Genomic DNA, 22,497 nt, shown 5'->3' with positions numbered 1-22,497 from the left:
GAAAACAGCAGGTCTGGGACAGGTGGCGGTTCCATAACCGCAGGCAGAACAGTTGAAACTGGAATAGCAGCAAGGCCAGGTGGACTGGGGACAGCAAGGAGTCAACATGCCCGGTAGTCCTGACGTATGGTCCTAGGGCTCAGGTCCTCCGAGAGAGAGAAAGAAAGAAAGAGAGAAGGAGAAAATTAGAGAGAGCCAATATTTTCAAAATGTTCATAAATGACAAGCATGGTCAAATAATAATCAGGAATAAAAGTCAGTTGGCTTTTCATAGCCGATCATTAAGAGTTGAAAGCAGCAGGTCTGGGACAGGTAGGGGTTCCATAACCGCAGGCAGAGCAGTTGAAACTGGAACAGCAGCAAGGCCAGGTGGACTGGGGACAGTAAGGAGTCATCATGCCCGGTTTGCCGTGACGTATGGTCCTAGGGCTCAGGTTCTCAGAGAGAGAGAAAGAAAGAGAGAACGAGAGAATTAGAGAGAGCATACTTAAATTCACACAGGACACTGGATAAGACAGGAGAAGTACTACAGGTATAACCAACTGACCCTAGCCCCCCGACACATAAACTACTGCAGCATAAATACTGGAGGCTGAGACAGGAGAGGTCAGGAGACACTGTGGCCCCATCCGAAGATACCCCCGGACAGGGCCAAACAGGAAGGATATAACCCCACCCACTTTGCCAAAGCACAGCCCCCGCACCACTAGAGGGATATCTTCAACCACCAACTTACAATCCTGAGACAAGGCCGAGTATAGCCCACAAAGATCTCCACCACAGCACAAACCAAGGGGGGGGCGCCAACCCAGACAGGAAGATCATGTCAGTAACTCAACCCACTCAAGTGACGCACCTCTCCTAGGGACGGCATGAAAGAGCACCAGTAAGCCAGTGACTCAGCCCCTGTAATAGGGTTAGAGGCAGAGAATCCCAGTGGAGAGAGGGGAACCGGCCAGGCAGAGACAGCAAGGGCGGTTCGTTGCTCCAGAGCCTTTCCGTTCACCTTCACACTCCTGGGCCAGACTACACTCAATCATATGACCTACTGAAGAGATAAGTCTTCAATAAAGACTTAAAGGTTGAGACCGAGTCTGCGTCTCTCACATGGGTAGGCAGACCGTTCCATAAAAATGGAGATCTATAGGAGAAAGCCCTGCCTCCCGCTGTTTGCTTAGAAATTCTAGGGACAATTAGGAGGCCTGCGTCTTGTGACCGTAGCGTACGTATAGGTATGTACGGCAGGACCAACTCGGAAAGATAGGTAGGAGCAAGCCCATGTAACGCTTTATAGGTTAACAGTAAAACCTTGAAATCAGCCCTTGCCTAACAGGAAGCCAGTGTAGGGAAGCTAGCACTGGAGTAATATGATCAAATTTCTTGGTTCTAGTCAGGATTCTAGCAGCCGTATTTAGCACTAACTGAAGTTTATTTAGTGCTTTATCCGGGTAGCCGGAAAGTAGAGCATTGCAGTAGTCTAACCTAGAAGTAACAAATGCATGTATTAATTTTTCTGCGTCATTTTTGGACAGAAAATTTCGGATTTTTGCAATGTTACGTAGATGGAAAAAAGCTGTCCTTGAAACAGTCTTGATATGTTCGTCAAAAGAGAGATCAGGGTCAAGAGTAACGCCGAGGTCCTTCACAGTTTTATTTGAGACGACTTTACAACCATCAAGATTAATTGTCAGATTTAACAGAAGATCTCTTTGTTTCTTGGGACCTAGAACAAGCATCTCTGTTTTGTCCGAGTTTAAAAGTAGAAAGTTTTCAGCCATCCACTTCCTGTCTGAAACACATGCTTCTAGCGAGGGCAATTTTGGGGCTTCACCATGTTTCATTGAAATGTACAGCTGTGTGTCATCCGCATAGCAGTGAAAGTTAACATTATGTTTTCGAATAACATCCCCAAGAGGTAAAATATATAGTGAAAACAATAGTGGTCCTAAAACGGAACCTTGAGGAACACCGAAATGTACAGTTGATTTGTCAGAGGACAAACCATTCACAGAGACAAACTGATATCTTTCCGACAGGTAAGATCTAAACCAGGCCAGAACTTGTCCGTGTAGACCAATTTGGGTTTCCAGTCTCTCCAAAAGAATGTGGTGATCGATGGTGTCAAAGGCAGCACTAAGGTCTAGTAGCACGAGGACAGATGCAGAGCCTCGGTCTGACGCCATTAAAAGGTCATTTACCACCTTCACAAGTGCAGTCTCAGTGCTATGATGGGGTCTAAAACCAGACTGAAGCATTTCGTATACATTGTTTGTCTTCAGGAAGGCAGTGAGTTGTTGCGCAACAGCTTTTTCTAAAATTTTTGAGAGGAATGGAAGATTCGATATAGGCCGATAGTTTTTTATATTTTTCGGGTCAAGGTTTGGCTTTTTCAAGAGAGGCTTTATTACTGCCACTTTTAGTGAGTTTGGTACACATCCGGTGGATAGAGAGCTGTTTATTATGTTCAACATAGGAGGGCCAAGCACAGGGAGCAGCTCTTTCAGTAGTTTAGTAGGAATAGGATCCAGTATGCAGCTTGAAGGTTTAGAGGCCATGATTATTTTCATCATTGTGTCAAGAGATATAGTACTAAAACACTTAAGTGTCTCTCCCGATCCCAGGCCCTGGCAGAGCTGTGCAGATCCAGGACAGCTAAGCCCTGGAGGAATACGCAGATTCAAAGAGGAGTCCGTAATTTGCTTTCTAATGGTCATGATCTTTTCCTCAAAGAAGTTCATGAATTTATTACTGCTGAAGTGAAAGCCATCCTCTCTTGGGGAATGCTGCTTTTTAGTTAGCTTTGCAACAGTATCAAAAATAAATTTTGGATTGTTCTTATTTTCCTCGATTAAGTTGGAAAAGTAGGATGATCGAGCAGCAGTGAGGGCTCTTCGGTACTGCACGGTACTGTCTTTCCAAGCTAGTCGGAAGACTTCCAGTTTGGTGTGGCGCCATTTCCGTTCCAATTTTCTGGAAGCTCGCTTCAAAGCTCGGGTATTTTCTGTATACCAGGGAGCTAGTTTCTTATGACAAATGTTTTTCGTTTTTAGGGGTGCAACTGCATCTAGGGTATAGCGCAAGGTTAAATTGAGTTCCTCAGTTAGGTGGTTAACTGATTTTTGTCCTCTGACGTCCTTGGGTGGGCAGAAGGAGTCTGGAAGGGCATCAAGGAATTTTTGTGTTGTCTGAGAATTTATAGCACGACTTTTGATGCTCCTTGGTTGGGGTCTGAGCAGATTATTTGTTGCGATTGCAAACGTAATAAAATGGTGGTCTGATAGTCCAGGATTATGTGGAAAAACATTAAGATCTACAACATTTATTCCATGGGACAAAACTAGGTCCAGAGTATGAATGACTGTGGCAGTGAGTAGGTCCAGAGACATGTTGGACAAAACCCACTGAGTCGATGATGGCTCCGAAAGACTTTTGGAGTGGGTCTGTGGACTTCTCCATATGAATATTAAAATCACCAAAAATTAGAATATGATCTGCTATGACTACAAGGTCTGATAGGAATTCAGGGAACTCAGAGAGGAACGCTGTATATGGCCCAGGAGGCCTGTAAACAGTAGCTATAAAAAGTGATTGAGTAGGCTGCATAGATTTCATGACTAGAAGCTCAAAAGACGAAAACGTCATTTATTTTTTTGTAAATTGAAATTTGCTATCGTAAATGTTAGCAACACCTCCGCCTTTGCGGGATGCACGGGGGATATGGTCACTAATGTAACCAGGAGGTGAGGCCTCATTTAACACAGTAAATTCATCAGGCTTAAGCCATGTTTCAGTCAGGCCAATCACATCAAGATTATGATCAGTGATTAGTTCATTGACTATGACTGCCTTTGAAGTGAGGGATCTAACATTAAGTAACCCTATTTTGAGATGTGAGGTATCACGATCTCTTTCAATAATGGCAGGAATGGAGGAGGTCTTTATCCTAATGAGATTGCTAAAGCGAACACCGCCATGTTTAGTTTTGCCCAACCTAGGTCGAGGCACAGACACAGTCTCAATGGGGATGGCTGAGCTGACTACACTGACTGTGCTATTGGCAGACTCCACTAAGCTGGCAGGTTGGCTAACAGCCTGCTGCCTGGCCTGCACCCTATTTCATTGTGGAGCTAGAGGAGTTAGAGCCCTATCTATGTTAGTAGATAAGATGAGAGCACCCCTCCAGCTAGGATGGAGTCCGTCACTCCTCAGCAGGCCAGGCTTGGTCCTGTTTGTGGGTGAGTCCCAGAAAGAGGGCCAATTATCTACAAATTCTATCTTTTGGGAGGGGCAGAAAACAGTTTTCAACCAGCGATTGAGTTGTGAGACTCTGCTGTAGAGCTCGTCACTCCCCCTAACTGGGAGGGGGCCAGAGACAATTACTCGATGCCGACACATCTTTCTAGCTGATTTACACGCTGAAGCTATGTTGCACTTGGTGACCTCTGACTGTTTCATCCTAACATCGTTGGTGCCGACGTGGATAACAATATCTCTATACTCTCTACACTCGCCAGATTTAGCTTTAGCCAGCACCATCTTTAGATTAGCCTTAACGTCGGTAGCCCTGCCCCCTGGTAAACAGTGTATGATCGCTGGGTGATTCGTTTTAAGTCTAATACTGCGGGTAATGGAGTCGCCAATGACTAGGGTTTTCAATTTGTCAGAGCTAATGGTTGGAGCCTTCGGCGTCTCAGACCCCGTAGCGGGAGGAGTAGAGACAAGAGAAGACTCAGACTCCGACTCGCTACATAATGGGGAAACCCGGTTGAAAGTTTCTGTCGGCTGAATGAGCGACACCAGTTGAGCATTCCTACAGCATTTCCCTCCAGAAGCCATGAGAAAGTTGTCCGGCTGCGGGGACCGTGCGGGGGGGTTTATACTAACGTTAGTATCTGTACTTACTGGTGGCACAGACGCTGTTTCTTCCTTTCCTACACTGAAATTACCCTTGCCTAACGATTGCGTCTGAAGCTGGGCTTGCAGCACAGCTATCCTCGCCATAAGGCGATCGTTCTCCTGTATATTATGAGTACAGCGACTGCAATTAGAAGACATCATGTTAATGTTACTACTTAGCTTCGGCTGTTGAAGGTGCTGACGAACCATGTCCAGATAAAGCATCCGGAGTGAAAAAGTTGAATGAGGGAAAAAAGTTGCGATGGAAAAACTAAAAATATAAACGGTAATTAAAAAGAAAAAAAAAAACGTAAAGTTGTCAGCTAGCAAAGTAAAGTTGGCAACAAAACGCACAGCAACAAAACGCACAGCAACACTTCTGCAAATTCACAGTACCAGTCAAAATCATGCAATCACAAGTGAAATATACCAAAACACAGCTTAGCTTGTTGTTAATCCACCTATCGTGTCAGATTTTGAAAATATGCTTTGCAACGAAAGCAATCTAAGCTTTTGTGAGTGTATCAATCAATGCTAGAACAGTTACCTTTGATAATCTTCGGATGTTTGCACTCACGAGACTCCCAGTTACACAACAAATGTTATTTTTGTTCGATAAATATTACTTTTATAACAAAAAAACGCCATTTGGGTTGCGCGTTATGTTCAGAAAACCAAAGCCTCGTTCCGTTCGACGGAAATTCCAAAAAGTATCCGTAATGGTCGTAGAAACATGTCAAATGTTTTTTATAATCAATCCGCAGGTTGTTTTTAACAAACATAATCGATAATATTTCAACCGGACCGTAACCTATTCAATAAGAGAGAAAAAGAAAATGGAGAGCTACCCTCTCGCGCGCAGGAACTAATCAGAGGACACCTGACTAGTTTTGAAAAATCTCGCTCATTTTTCAAAATAACAGCCTGAAACTATGTCTAAAGCCTGGTCACAGCCTGAGGAAGCCATTGGAAAAGGAATCTGGTTGATACCCCTTTAAATGGAAGAAAGACGGGCCAGGAAACACAGATAAAAAATATAAAAAATCACTTCCGGGTTAGATTTTCTCAGGTTTTCGCCTGCAGAATCAGTTTTGTTATACTCACAGACAATATTTTCGACAGTTTTGGAAACTTTGGAGTGTTTTCTATCCTAATCTGTAAATTATATGCATATTCTACGATCTGGACCTGAGAAATAGTCTGTTTACCTTGGGAACGTTATTAAAAAAAAAAAAAAGTATGACCCCTAGCGTCAAGAGGTTTTTAAGCATGCCCTGCTAGACTCTGCCCATATGTTGGCCCAACTCCAAAAGTTCACAGTCGCACAGTCAGAACTAGCAGAGCCCAGGTGAGAAAAACGATTAGTCGGGGCGCTACTCTCGAACTAGAAGCACAAGTGGTCGGAACTAGAAGCAGAAGCATTTCGCTACACTCGCATTAACATCTGCTAACCATGTGTATGTGACCAATAACATTTGATTTGATTTGATTTAGGTGCAGCCGTAGGGTCGCTATTTGCCCTAGGTACCACTGCCGTCAACGCAGTCAGTCTAGCCACAGTCAAGAGAAATGTTAGGGAGATTACTGAAGAGATGTCACTTATCCAGCAACAGATGAAAGCACAGGCACTCAGGTTGCAAAATGTGAGAAAGTCTCTCCAGAACACTATTCTGGTGGTAAACACACACTCTACTCTTCTGAACAAAATCCTCCTGTCTATAGGAAAGCTAGTAGAGGTCATGAACCATGACTACTCTTCTGAACAAAATCATCCTGTCTATAGGAAAGCTAGTAGAGGTCATGAACCATGACTATGCTCATGTTCAATTGGTTCAATTGTTATTGGAGGATTTTCTCCATGAAGTTAGCTCTTCTATGGATCACTTGGCCATGAATAGAATCCCCTCATATCTAGTGCCCCTCTCAAAAGTACGCGACATATTGACCTCAGCTACTACACCCACGAAAAGGCCGTTACAGTCACATTTCGTCTCTAGTCTGGGGTCGGCAATCCCAATACACATTGATGTTGAACGTGATGAAGTGGGATTTTTACTGACGCTGCCGGTTGTTGAACTGGAGAATATCTATAGATTGAAAATGGTTCTAAATGTAGGATTTTGGTGCAACAAGACCCACGTGAAAATTGCCACACCCCTAGTCGTAGCTTATCAGGAAAACAATCCAGATTTCTAACCTGTTAATGTGTACTCTAACCAAAGACTTGCACTACCTCTGTCCTAGCAAACCGTTCGTCAGGGATAACACTGAGCGTCTTTGTGGTCTTAAGCCTATCACCAGCGAAGAATGCTGTAGAGCAAAACTAACAGCAAGGGATGGGGTCACCACCACACAAATGGAGGTTGTAGGGAATCGATGGTTGGTTAACACCCCATTCGCGTCGACCACTATGAATTACGAACGCCTTGACTCAACCACCCAATTGAACCTCCCCAACCAGACTGTTTTTGTTAAGGTACCAGAGGGGGCGATTATCCACATAGATGACCTCGCTCTATACCAACTTCCTGACGACAGGATAGACACAGAGATTGACCAATGACTGTTGATCTTAGCGTACTGGATGAGGCACTTTTAGTTGACCCAACTGACTACAAGCCAAACGATTGGTCTGTCACCCGCTCTTGGACGGTGCCGGACAGTATCATGACTGTTACCATGATCCTTGGTCTTATTTCCCTTGGCATGTGCACCTACTATGTACACTGGCGCACACGTGCAATGGAAGACCTAATGCGGTCTTATACTTGGATCACCCGTGGGACAGAAGCGATCCCGATTTTCGGAAAGTTGGCAATAGATCCTGAAACCCCATCAGAGGATCCATCCCCAGCCTCCTCTCCCGAATTCGCTAGGTCAGCCCTGTAATGTCACCAATGTAAGCTTTGTCATTTAGGGTGCCATTTTTCCATGTGCCTTAACTACCCACCTACAGGTAGGATTGCCCTAGATATGACTTTAGAGACAATGCCATGATAGAGTCATTTAGCCAAGACCTTAGACGTATATAGAACATATTCCAAGTTAGATGATTAAGGTGTGGTAGCTATATTTTGTATATATTTTATTTATGTTTTTATTCATTTTGTTTCATTTCCTTTGACACTTAGGAAGCGATAGAGCCATAAACAAGTTCCCCATACAACCACCAGTTAGTGCCACAATGCCGCTCATTTGGGGAAGAAATGTAGTGATGTATTGCCTGAGTGTTGTGTGTTATTAACGTCTGCCTAAGTTACTGTACTGCCTAGATCCACTAGCCGAGACAACCGGACGATGGGCCGGAATGCAGAGTCACATCCGGACCTCCCATGCCCATTCTGGTGGTGATCTGCAGCTTGCAGAAAGCCTACATGGGTAAACCACCGGGGGGGGACTGCTACGATGATCCACAAACCAGGACACCCGATGGTCATTCTTATGGTGGTTTGCAACATACAGAATCCTTCCAAGTTGAACCCACCAGAGGGGGACTGTTATGACTGGCCTGTTCGGGACAGGTTACAGTGGACCACAATCCTACAGAGACAAGTCTTGCACCCACCAGTGGGGAGAGATAGAGAGGTAGGGAGGTGGGGGGTTTTATGACACCTTACACCATTGTAAATCTTAAGGCAGCAGACAAAATCCTTTGTCCACTCAGTGTGGAGGAATGGAATGTATGATGGGCCTATGGAGAACCTACCTCAGAACAGTAACATGCAATAAATGGACTTTGGAACAATATATTTTGTCAGCCAAAATGATGGTAATGACGATAGATGGAATATGAAAATGAATGTCGTTTTTGTTATGTTATTAAAAAGTTAAACGACAACGTTATAACAAAAACATTGTAACTTGAAGAGTTTTCATAATATGTACCTGAAGTTTGCATACTGTATGTTGTGTGGAAAATGTCCAGATCAAAGAGAATGTTTTTGTAAAGATGAAATGTGAAGTTAGTTGCCTAAATTGGATCTGAGTAAAATCCAGACCTTACCTCGTAACTAGTTACGCCCAGAGAACTTGCCATGAAGACAGAAACGTCCCTTTCTGACCCGAGGGTATAAAGCATGTGAGTTAAGATTTTACATAGCAGACTAGGTGACCACGCACTGCAGCCAAGGTCCGAGTAGTCGCAACCCCAAAACACAACACAAGGTTGAAGAAGACAAAGGAACCTCTTAATCTATGCTACAGATGAGTAGCTGTGTCTAAGAGGGTGAATTCAAGCAGGACCACCCGGTTGCCTGGTGGAGCACCCTGACCAAGGATGGTCAGGGTGCACCACCAGGCCTCTGTTCTCCACAACATGCCCTCTCCTCTCCTGGAGTGTGATGACATTGACCTATTTTTCTTTGTCATGTTTTGTTGCTGCATTGCCAGTGAAGGTTGGTACAAATGCTCATTTACAAGTTTTTGGGGATCTGTGGTGTTTCGTTTGGGGACTCGTTTCGCTGATAGATGCAGCTTCCTAGCATCATGCCATGGCTATGACGCACTTTGGATCTTGGTTTCTTCCATCAATGTAGCTGCTTGTACAGGGGATAATTTGATGTAGGCCTTATAAAACATTGTGCATTTTCTACAAGTTAGTGCTGTGTTCAGTGTGACACAATGTGTTCGTGTGGGCTGAATCATGTTGGCTTGGGCCTGCCTTGCTGCTGCTGTCTACATCTGCTCTGTAACTTAGCTGAATAATGCCATTTGTCTGGAGCCAAAATATTGGTGCCATTACGGAGGAGTTGATGTGGCTTGTGAACTCTGCATGGTTCCTAAAAAGTCGGAGGGAGGTTGTGGAATCGTCCTGTGACGACGTTGATGGGCCTGGATATGTGTGGTGGGGTCTGTGGTATTTAAAATGAATGTGTTTTGCCTTCCTCAGCCCTACATTCTTCCTCACACCTGAGATCCACTTCCTTTGCACATCAGTCCATGCCATTCCTGTTTCGCCTTGCCTGACTGCACTCTCAACTGACATCGAAGAAAATATTTGTTGTTATTATCTAACCCAGTGTTTCCCAAACCTCTCCTGGAGTACCCGTTGTCCTGCACTTTCATGTCATTTTTGGTCGTTACTTTACTGACCTTCCACAGAATTGCTGCAGCGTGACTACAAGAGCGTCCTGGCCCTGCAATACATGAGCAACCCGCTGTCTGTATGACACCTGTCGTTGATGCTAGTACCCACGCCTTGTGATGAGATGCGTGCAGGCTCTGACTCGGCTCTACGTCTGCTTTAAGGTAGACAAGGTCGTCTCCAACATCCTTCAATAACACCCGACCGACTTTGTGACTGTGTAGGTATTGGTACGCCTCCAAACTTTTTAAGTTGCTCATCGCCTTACCATCACAAGCTACAGATTCAACAAAGTAAGTAAATATGCTACCGTACGTGATACGAGGCACTTCTTCACGTCATCTTCCCAACCATCAATTACAGAGGGTAAAGGTAGGCTAATATTACCCTTTTGATCCCTGTCAGGTTGTGTTCCCACATCATTATTAGTTTGGCAAGCTCTTCATGAATGAATGAAGAAACCGTTTGTTTACTTTGAACCAGAAATAATGCCCATAATTTGCGCAAGGCATCATGGGACATGGGAAACTTGTGGATAGTCATATCTAACAACTGTGACATCATAAGCCACTGTATGGCAGTACCACGACAACCTAATTCCAACAGTCCAATCAAACATTCCAAACACTAGAACTCACCTATTTCTTTGGAGGCTGCTTTTTCAATTCGCTCTGATTTGACTCTTCATTATTGAGAAATTACTTTGAAGTGTGCTACTATTGTTATCTGGGTGGGTGTTTTGGCATTACACATTGGAATCCCAGATGGTGAGGGTCTTTGTGAGACCCTGATGCACCCCATGATCCCAAAACAGTGGGCCAGTGCCCCACCTTTCAACATCGACACAGAGTTCTAAGCAATATCTACCATCACTGGACAAAAAATCAGGCCACTATTGGACACACTTCTCACCAGACCACCAGAGATACTATGCCCAGCTTTGTAGCCATGTTTGGAGGACCTCTTACCCAGGAAACTGAGCTTAAGAGTGAGGAGAGAGAAGGAACAGGAGAGCCTGTCTCGAGGAGGAAGGTTGGAGAGGTCCATGGGAGAGCTGACAGAAGGATAGAATCTGCAGGATGTGTGCTTTGGGGCCTCTCTGCTCACATCTCCTGTTTGTTGAACGGTATTGGCCTGATCAGTTTCCAGTGGCTTCTACAAGTACAGTGATGTGAAGGGGCACTGGGGATAGAAGGGGACCATCTGAGAAAGCCTATAGAAAAACACCACAATGTTAATTAAACATTGGAAACAAGGCAAAAAGATTCATGAAAAACAACACTTTATATATTTGTTTGTTCTTTATATCCTTGTATTCCTTAGATATTGGACTTGTCAGAGGTGGGAGGTGGCCAGGAGAAGAGGGGTGTTAAGTGGGAAACTGAGAACTGGAAAGCAACCGAAGCTCATCCAGTGTCAACCTCCCAAAGCTTCCCCAAGAAGCTAGCTGAATCAGCCACTCCTGGGCTACAATACCCGGACCCCTTCTACTGCCGGTACGGGGCTCGGAACCCCGCCGATCCTTCACGACTGGACTACCGACGTAATCTGCTCGAGGGGGTACTCAACTGGCTCCTACGTCACGACGTCCCCTGAATGCCCATCTGCTAGCCTGCTAGCCACGGCCCACTAGCTGTCTAGAGCATATCGGACTGCTAGCTAATAGGCTAATCGGCCAATTTCTCGGGCCACTATACCTATTTTGCCAATTGGCCTGGGCCCCTTTTACTCAACGAAGCCCTGCTTATCCATCACGACTGGACTACCAACGTAATCTGCCCGAGGTTTTTTTTCCAACAGGCCCCTCCGTCGCGACGTCCCCTGAATGCCCATCTGCTAGCCTGCAAGCCGTGGCCCGCTAGCTGTCTAGAGCATATTGGACTGTTAGCTGAATAGATCCATCAGCCAATTTCTTGGGCCACTATACCTATTTTGCCAATTGGACTTGGAACCCTCTGCTACTCGGAACCCTACTAATCCATTACGACTGGTCTATCGACGTCACCGCACGAAGAGGCTAAAACAGACTTTCCTCCATCGCGACATCCCTCTAAGGCCCTTCTGCTAGCTTGCTAGCCCCGGCCTGCTAGCTGTCTGAATCGCCGTGTCTCCAGCCAGCCCAACCACTCACTGGACCCCTATGATCACTCGGCTAAGCATGCCTCTCCCTATATCAATATGGCTTGTCCATTACTGTCCTGGTTAGTGATTATTGTCTTATTTCACTGTAGAGCCTTTAGCCCTGCTCAATATGCCTTAACCAACCATTTAGTTCCACCTCCCACATATGCGGTGACATCACCTGGTTTAAACGTCTCTAGACACAATATCTCTCTCATCATTACTCAATGCCTAGGTTTACCTCCAATGTACTCACATCCTACCATACCTTTGTCTGTACATTATGCCTTGAATCTATTCTATTACACCCAGAAACCTGCTCCTTTTACTCTCTGTTCCGAACGTACTAGACGACCAGTTCTTATAGCCTTTAGCCGTACCCTTATCCTACTCCTCCTCTGTTCCTCTGGTGATGTAGAGGTTAATCCAGGCCCTGCAGTGCCTAGCTCCACTCCTATTCCCCAGGCACTCTCATTTGTTGACTTCTGTAACCGTAAAAGCCTTGATTTCATGCATGTTAACATTAGAAGCCTCCTCCCTAAGTTTATTTTATTCACTGCTTTAGCAGACTCTGCCAACCCGGATGTCCTAGCCGTGTCTGAATCCTGGCTTAGGAAGACCACCAAAAACCCTGAAATTTCCATCCCTAACTATAACATCTTCCGACAGGATAGAACTGCCAAAGGGGGCGGTGTTGCAATCTACTGCAGAGATAGCCTGCAGAGTTCTGTCTTACTACTCAGGTCTGTACCCAAACAATTCGAGCTTCTACTTTTAAAAATCCACCTTTCCAGAAACAAGTCTCTCACCGTTGCCGCTTGTATTTAGACCATCATATTTATGCACACCCTCTGCCCCCAGCTGTGCCCTGGACACCATCAGTGAATTGATTGCCACCCATCTATCTGCAGAGCTCATGCTGCTAGGTGACCTAAACTGGGACATGCTTAACACCCCGGCCATCCTACAATCTAAATTATCAATGAACCCACCAGGTACAACCCCAAATCCGTAAACACGGGCACCCTCATAAATATCATCCTAACCAACTTGCCCTCCAAATGTTATGCTGGTGAATGAGGACCCAAAAGCGACGTAATAGAAACAGAGTCTTTATTCCAGTATTAAACAAACAATGATTCTCCTGGATATTATCAAAGGTAAATCCAAAACAGGAAACTGAAATCCTCTCGTCAGTAGAGAGGAACGACTGGAGACGCGACCACAGACTGCAGGTCGCTTCAGGAAGGCACAGGCCGTAGCTGACATAGACACCTGCTCACACGCAGCATCTGAAGAAGGCAAAAACACGACAGGGCGGAACAATGACACAGAACAGCAAACATCAAACAAGAATCCGACAAGGACAGAAGCGGAAAACAGAGGAAGAAATAGGGACTCTAATCCGAGGGCAAAATAGGGGACAGGTGTGAAAGAGTAAATGAGGTCGTTAGGAGAATGAGAAACAGCTGGGAGCAGGAACGGAACGATAGAGAGAGAGAGCGAGAGAGGGAGAGAGGGAGGGGGAGAGAGAGGGATAGAAAGAGGGAAAGAACCTAATAAGACCAGCAGAGGGAAGCACAGGGACAAGACATGATGATCAAAGACAAAACATGACACCAAATACACCTCTGCTCTTTTCAACCAAGATCTCAGCAATCACTGCCTCATTGCACATCTGTAATTAGCCCATCCAACTACCTCATCCCATACTGTATTTATTTATTTATCTTGCTCCTTTGCACCCCTGTATCTCTACTTGCACATTCATCTTCTGCACATCTACAGTGTTTAATTGCTATATTGTAATTACTTCGCCACCATGGCCTATTATTGCCTTACCTCCCTTATCCTACCTAATTTGCATACTGTATATAGACTTTTTCTACTGTATGTTTGTCTATTCCATGTGTAACTCTGTGTTGTTGTATGTGTCGAACTACTTTGCTTTATTTTGGCCAAGTCGCAGTTGTAAATGAGAACTTGTTCTCAACTAGCCTATCTGGTTAAATAAAGGTGAAATAAAAAAATAAAAAAATAAAAAGAAGAGAGGCTGTCGCTCTAAGAAGAGGAGGCACTAAATAACCTGATGATGAACCATTAAAGCTAAGAGTGTTCTGCAGATTTTACAGTTATTTTAGACATCTTGATTTAAATAATTTATTTTTCTTAGGAACTTGGATTCCTGGTGCCACTACTGTGTCAGGACCCGGTGTGAGAAACAGTCACTTAGTAAACTGAGCCACTAATAGTCGGCAGAACCCAGAAGATGAGGCAGACACAGCAGTACTAGAGACGGTGGTTTAATAAAGTAAAAAGATCTTCAGGCAAAAAATATAAATCCACAACGTCAAAAGTAATTCCAAGAGAAAAAATGTATATCCTCCAAGACACAAGGAAAATCCACAAAGTGGTAAGAACAGCAGGGAAAAAACAAACCTTAAAAGAATAATCAAAAATAAACAAGAACAAAACCAGAGTACCTCAAGAAAATCCAACTAGAGAAACAAATGTTCACAGCATGGCTGGGGCTGGGTGCTAACATACAAACACAGAGCAAAGAACTGAGGAACACTAAGGGTTTAAATACTTTCAAGGGAAATGAGGCACAGGTGCAAATAATAACTGGAACAAGGGAAAAAACAAAAGGGTCAAAAAAGCACAATGGGGGCATCTAGTGACCAAAACCTTAACAATCCTGGCCAAATCCTGACAGAATCCCACCCCTAGGAACGGCTCCTGATGTTCCTACCAGCCTTCTCAGGGTGGAGGACCCTGAACTGACGAATGAGGTCAGGGTCCAGTATGTCTTTGGCAGGAACCCAGGAGCGCTCCTCGGGACCGTAGCCTTCCCAGTCCACCAGATACTGCCAGGACCGCTGCACCCGGCGGGAATCCAGTATCCGATGGACGGTATAAGCCGACTGGCCTCCGATGACACGGGGCGGAGGGGGAGGTCTGCCTGCCGGGATAAGGGGAGAAAAAAAAAAACAGGTTTTAATAAAGAAATGTGAAACGTGGGATTAATCTTAAGGGATCTGGGTAAGTGCAGGCGATAAGTAACGGGATTCACTCTCCTGGCAACCTTAAAGGGACCGATGTATTTCTGGAACAGCTTGCGAGACTCCACCCGTAGCGGTAAGTTCTTAGTTGAGAGCCAGACTCTCTGGCCGAGGCGCAGGGTAGGCCCGGGACGGCGACGTCTGTTGGCTTGTCGTTGGTACCGCTGTGAGGAACGCAGAAGATTAAGACGGGTCTTCTTCCACGTAAGCCGACAGCGTCTGATGAACCTCAAGGCTGAAGGCACTCTGACTTCTGCCTCCTGGTCCGGGAACAATGGAGGGGCAAGGCCCAACTGACACTCGTGCGGGGACATACCAGTGGAGGAGGAGCGCAAGGTGTTGTGCGCGTACTCGGCCCAGACAATGAAGGACGACCATGTGGACGGGTTGTTGGAGACCATACATCTGAGGGTGGTTTCCAGCTCTTGATTCATCCTCTCGGTTTGGCCATTGGACTCCGGGTGGTACCCTGAAGATAGACTGGCAGTGGCCCCTATGAGTTGGCAGAAGGCCTTCCAAAACCTTGAGGCGAACTGGGGACCTCTGTCGGAAACCATATCTTGAGGAATGCCGAAGACTCGGAACACATGGTTAATCACCAACTCAGCCGTTTCCTTGGCAGAAAGTAACTTACTCAAGGGGATGAACCTGGCCGCCTTAGAAAACCTGTCGATGATGACTAGGATAGTAGTATTACCATGGGACGGAGGAAGGCCAGTAATAAAGTCCAACGAGATATGGGACCAGGGTCGGTGGGGAATAGATAAAGGGTGAAGGAGTCCTTGAAGGCGGAGGTGAGAAGATTTGCCCTGGCAGCACACGGGACAGGCCTTGACGAAAGTGGCAACGTCTTCTTTTATGGTGGGCCACCAGAACTTACGCTGGATGAACTCCAAGGTGCGACCTACGCCCGGGTGATAGGTGAGGCGAGAGGAGTGCCCCCACAGAAGGACCTGGGTCCTCGCTGCCTTGGGAACAAACAACCGATTGGCAGGACCTCCTTTAGGACCCGGTTCGATGGCTTGAGCTCGTTTCACGGTATCCTCAACTTGCCACGAGATCGGAGCCACGATCTTAGCGGCAGGAAGGACAGGCATGTCAGTATCTTCTCGAATGGCAGGAGCGTAGACTCGTGACAAGGCGTCCGGTTTGAGATTCTTTCGACCCGGGTCTATAGGTGAGGATAAACTGGAATCGATTGAAGAAAAGAGACCATCGAGCTTGTCTGGAGTTCAACCGCTTCGCCTGCTGGATATACTCCAGATTTTTGTGGTCCGTAAGCACTTGAAACGGTTGAGAAGCCCCCTCGAGCCAGTGTCTCCATTTCTTCAATGCCATCTTAACCGCTAGGAGTTCACGATCCCCCACATCGTAGTTCCTCTCGGCCGGGGTACGCCGGTGAGAGAAGAAGGCGCAAGGGTGAAGCTTCTTGTCTTCACCCCTCTGAGACAGGACAGCTCCAACACCAACCTCTGATGCGCCTACCTCCACCACAAAAGGTTCATCCGCAGTCGGTAGTGTCAGGATAGGAGCAGAGAGGATGCGATGCTTGAGTCCTTGGAAGGCCGTCTCAACTTCTTTTCCCCACAGAAACCTTGCGTTGCCACCCTTGGTTAAAGCTGAGAGAGGGGCTGCCACCAAGCTGAAGTTCTTGATGAACTTGCGGTAAAAGTTAGTGAAGCCCAGGAAACGCTGAACTTCCTTAACGGACTTGGGGGTGGGCCAATCCGCTACTGCCCCTACCTTCCTGGGGTCCATCTGGACTCGACCGGGTTCCACTACAAATCGCAGGAATTGTACTCGGGAGGAATGGAATTAACATTTTTCCGGCTTAACGTACAAATGGCTGTCTAGGAGGCGTTTGAGTACTTGTCTGACATGCTTAGTGTGTTCTTGAAGGGAGCTCGAAAAGATGAGGATGTCATCCAAGTAAACGAACACGAAGATGTTAAGCATATCCCTAAGCACATCGTTTATGAGTGCTTGGAACGCAGCCGGGGCGTTGGTCAGGCCGAAGGGCATCACCAAGTATTCGTAGTGACCATTAGGCGTGTTGAAAGCGGTCTTCCACTCGTCACCGGGTCTGATCCGCACAAGATGGTATGCGTTCCGCAGGTCAAGCTTAGTGAAGACAACTGCTTCCTGGAGCAGCTCAAAGGCTGTGGCCATAAGGGATAGCGGGTAGCGGTTACGGACGGTTATGGCATTGAGTCCCCGGTAGTCGATGCAAGGACGTAATCCACCGTCTTTTTTGGCCACACCTCGCCGGCGAGGTGGATGGACGCATGAGGCCTGCTGCCAGAGCGTCCTTGATGTAGGTATCCATAGCAGCTCGTTCGGGAGGAGATAGGGAAAAGATCCGACCCCTGGGGGGGAAGGTGCCCGGAAACAGGTTGATGGGGCAATTGTAAGGTCTATGGGGTGGTAGCATGGTGGCCCTCTGTTTGCTAAATACCGGTTTGAGGTCATGGTAACACTCGGGAACTCGGGACAGGTCGATGGATTCTAGAGACTCGGGAGGAGAACTCGGGGAACTCGGGAAGATACAAGTGGCTTGGCACGTAGGACCCCACTGCTTGATAGTGCCCACAGACCAGTCGATGTGATGGGTTATGGCTGTGAAGCCAGGGGTATCCAAGGACGAGAGGGAACTCGGAACAGGAGATCAGATGAAAGTTCATCACTTCCTGGTGTTGGGAAACTGAAAGTCGCAAGGGGGTAGTGACACGAGTGACAAGTCCAGATCCCAAAGGGCTTCCATCCAACGTAGTAACCCTCATGGGGTCACTTAGAGGTTCAGAGGGAACGCCATTCTCCTTCGCCCAGACATCATCCATGAAGTTACCTGCGGCTCCAGAGTCTACCAAGGCTTGAAGGGGAAGCTCGTGATTGTCCCAGGAAAGGGTGACTGGAATGAGCAGGCGGGAGTTGGATGGATGGGAGGAGGTTATGTTTCCCGTTACAGTCCTCCCAGGCCTGTACGGGACAGTGCGTTTCCCTGGAGCATGGGACACGTGGAGCGGAAATGGCCCGGTTTGCCGCAATATAGACAGCATCGCTCCCTCATCCGGCGGTCTCTCTCAGCCTGGGAGATGCGTCCAATCTGCATGGGTTCCGGTGGAGCCAGCGAGGATAAAGGTGGAGACTCGGAGCTGGGACCGATAGGAGCTAGGGTGAGAGGTCTACAGTTGAGTTCTCTCTCTGACGCTGGTCTATGCGTGAGGCCAACTTGATCAGGGACTCGAGGTTGTCCGGTGGTTCCCGAGTGGCCAGTTCATCTTGGATGGTGTCGGAAAGACCCTTCAAAAAGCACACTGTGAGCGCCTCGTCGTTCCAGCCACTCGCTGCTGCCACCGTGCGGAACTGGATGGCATAGTCCGTCACGCTGCGCCGACCTTGGCGGAGAGTCAGGAGCTGTTTGGCTGAGTCAGGGCCGCTGGTAGGACCTTGAAACACTCGCTTGAATTCTTCAGCAAAGGTAGAGTAGCTGGCACAGCAGGGACTTTGGGCATCCCACACAGCAGTAGCCCAGGCTAGGGCTTTTTCAGACAGCAGGGTGATGATATATGCGATCTTGGACCGGTCGGTGGGAAACGACGAGGGTTGCAGCTCGAAGGAGAGAGAACATTGGGTGAAAAACCCCTTACAAGCACTCGGATCACCTGAGAACCGTTGGGGAGGCGGCAGACGAGGTTCAGCCAGGGGGTTATTAACTGCCACGGGCACTTGAATCTGATGTACTGGGGCAGAAGCGGTTGCCGGGGAAAGTCGATCAGATATCTGCTTTATGGAAGTCAGCATCTCCGACAGAAGTTGAGAATGTCTAGCCATTAAGGCCTCTTGCTGAACCAGAGCAGCTTCGTGGCGTTGGACAGTCCCCTCGTGGTGGGACAGCATGGAAAAAAGGTCCTGGGTACTGGCTGCCTCTGGGTTCATTTTGTTGGCTCTGTGTTTCTGTCAGGACCCGGTGTGAGAAACAGTCACTTAGTAAACTGAGCCACTAATAGTCGGCAGAACCCAGAAGATGAGGCAGACACAGCAGTACTAGAGACGGTGGTTTAATAAAGTAAAAAGGAAAAGATCTTCAGGCAAAAAATATAAATCCACAACGTCAAAAGTAATTCCAAGAGAAAAAATGTATATCCTCCAAGACACAAGGAAAATCCACAAAGTGGTAAGAACAGCAGGGAAAAAACAAACCTCAAAAGAATAATCAAAAATAAACAAGAACAAAACCAGAGTACCTCAAGAAAATCCAACTAGAGAAACAAATGTTCACAGCATGGCTGGGGCTGGGTGCTAACATACAAACACAGAGCAAAGAACTGAGGAACACTAAGGGTTTAAATACTTTCAAGGGAAATGAGGCACAGGTGCAAATAATAACTGGAACAAGGGAAAAAACAAAAGGGTCAAAAAAGCACAATGGGGGCATCTAGTGACCAAAACCTGAACAATCCTGGCCAAATCCTGACACTCTGCCCTACCAAGCAAAAAGGCAGTAACTGCTAATTTGGTCTAAAATTTGTTAATGTCATTTTTGTTACATTAAATACATGCTTAATCATGTGGACAAGTATCCTGCCTCTATTGTATTGTGTTTTGGAGAACATGGGGGTCATGTTAGCAGTAACTGCATAAAGTTACTGTGAAACCAAGGTAAGTAAAAACAGTTTCTCAATTCCACGCTATGAACAGTTACTGCCTTTTTCCTTGGTAAGGCAGTATTGTCCTTCCAATCTAGCTCGAAAACCAAAACTCTAGTGGCATTCTGCCTTCTCCGTACAGTTTTCAGCAGTTAGCTTCACCCACGACTGGTTCTACAATCCTGATGCTGTGTTTTAATGTTTAGAAAGGTCAATAATTATCACTTGCAATACCGCTTTCTAAAAACATGGCCCTTATCTTTCATCAGCAGGAAAGAATTCTTCAAATAAAAAAGATACACTTACTGTAGCAGGTTTTTACAGATCCAGCTATGGGTGCCTCCATCCCACGGAACTACACTAAGTTCCGCTAGACTTCCCGAGTTACCAGAGGTGGGACCAAATCACTATTAGGCTATTAAGCAAGTCTCAAGTCACAAGGTTTGATTCTCAAGTAGAGTCCCAAGTAGAATGAATGGGTCAAGTCTTTAGTCAAGTACAAGTCATGCATTCTAAGAGCAAGTCAAGTCCAGTCACATTTTTTCAAGTCAAGTCTCAAGTCCAAATGACAAATTACAAATCTGTGCATATTTATTGAGGCTATCAGACAGCCCTTTTCACTATTTTATTTATAACACATTTTGATGACGTAATTGTAAAATAGGGACCTTATAGCAGTCTTAATTAAGGGAAATCAGCAGAAGGCAAGGCAGGTTATCCTGCTCAGTGTAGATACATTTACAGGTCTTGGTAATCCATGGTGAAAGAGCCTATATCATACATCCCGGGAAATATGAACAAAGGAAACCATACAAATAAATGGAACTTCTACCTCATGCATCTTGCTGAATGTTCACGTGGACAATAAACATATCGCCCTGTCAGTGAGAAATGGTAGGCCTAAATGAAAATGTATAATTTAAAACATGAAACAGACATGTCCAAGTGTTGCAATACACCATACTGAGATGGAATGATTAAATGCTAGCAATTATTGTAGGATAAGATGGAATATAGATTTACCACATATGCATTTAATCAGTGGTGGAAAAAGTACCCAACTGTCATACTTGAGTAAAAGTAAGATACCTTGATAGGAAATGACTCAGGTAAAAGTGAAAGTCACCCAGTAAAATACTACTTGAGTAAAAGTCTAAAAGTATTTGGTTTGAAATACACTTAAGTATCAAAAGTAAATGTAATTTCAAACATGTACTTAAGTATCAAAAGTAAAAGTATAAATCATTTCAAATTCCTTATATTAAGCAAACCAGTTGGCACAATTGTTCGGGTTTTTGAAATGTATGGATGGCCAGGGGCACACTCCAACACTCAGACATCTTTCATAAACGCCAGATCAGAGGCACTAGAGTTGCCAGATCAGAGACAGTAGAGATGACAAGGGACGTTCTCTTGATAAGTGTGTGAAGTGGACCATTTCTGTCCTGCTAAGTGTAACGAGTACTTTTGGTTGTCAGGGAAAATATATGGAGTAAAAAGTACATAATTTTCTTTAGGAATGTAGTGAAGTAAAAGTTGTCAAAATATAAATAGTAAAGTACAGACACCCCAAAAAACGACTTAATTAAGTAGTATTTTAAAGTATGTTTACGTAAGTTCTTTTCACCACTGCATTGAATTAAAATTGAGAAAGCAACAGCAAACATTTCTACAAGAGAAGCGCTCTCCACCAGCGGGACTTTGGAGAGTGCAAGTGGAGAGATGCGTCTATAGTGCGTCTTTGCCACAGTAATAATACATTTTAATTAACAACACATTTAAAATGCAAGCTTCATACTTAAATTATAAATTTCAAGCAATTTTGACATAGGCCTACCAAAAGACCAGTAGGCCTTTGCTAGTAGACTAATTATTGCTTGATGCCCCCTTGCTGGTTCGCTTCCAAATTGAGCTGCATATGAGCTACAAAGCCTGGCCAAATAATTGAAAGTAAAGTCATTTTATTGTCTATTAAGTTGAGTCTCAAATCAACAAATTTGTGACGTCCAAGTCGTGTGACTGTGAGTTACGCTTACACACAGGTCAGGTGTTTGGAACACACTATATAGCTAATTAGCACAGGTGGTCGCCCTTGTCTTCTGTCTCTTTTCCATAAACGAACGCTGTAACATGGAGATATGGCCATTTGGGAACACTAACTCTAGCAAGCGATGCGTGTTAATGTTCACAGCAAGCGTCGGGGCTCTTAACACCCCCTTGTCAGAAGATAGGCCTGTTGTCAAAAGGCGCTAAAGCATTTATCCTCTATGAATGGGGCAGCCTACTTCCAATTTAGTGCTGAAGACACCCAGGCCTCACAAACAATCTGTACTTGATATAGGCCATTTTATTTGACTGGAATTGTGTATGCTTGGCATGGCATCTTTTCTTAGATATGACATCACGCAATCGACTACTCTGTCTGTGTTTCTCCCTCGCCGAGGGAAAGCAGAGCTCAGAGAGTGATTACTACTGCCTGAATCAGTCTTGTTTTCATGGAATGAACTGTCAGTCAGTGGAATATCATTTCGCTTCTAGTCCAACACTTGCTAAATGGTGAGAATAACAGGAGTGGGAGGTTGAAAGACCATATTTGTGGTGAATTGACGATAAATGATTGTATAGTCATTATTTAATAACATGAGAGGACAATTGTTTTGTATATGTTCACACCAGCTAGCTAGCATAA

Source organism: Salvelinus namaycush, chromosome 19 (genome assembly GCF_016432855.1).
Source record: "Salvelinus namaycush isolate Seneca chromosome 19, SaNama_1.0, whole genome shotgun sequence".
In the NCBI taxonomy this organism is placed as follows: Eukaryota; Metazoa; Chordata; class Actinopteri; order Salmoniformes; family Salmonidae; genus Salvelinus; species Salvelinus namaycush.
This window is presented reverse-complemented; position numbering follows the sequence as displayed.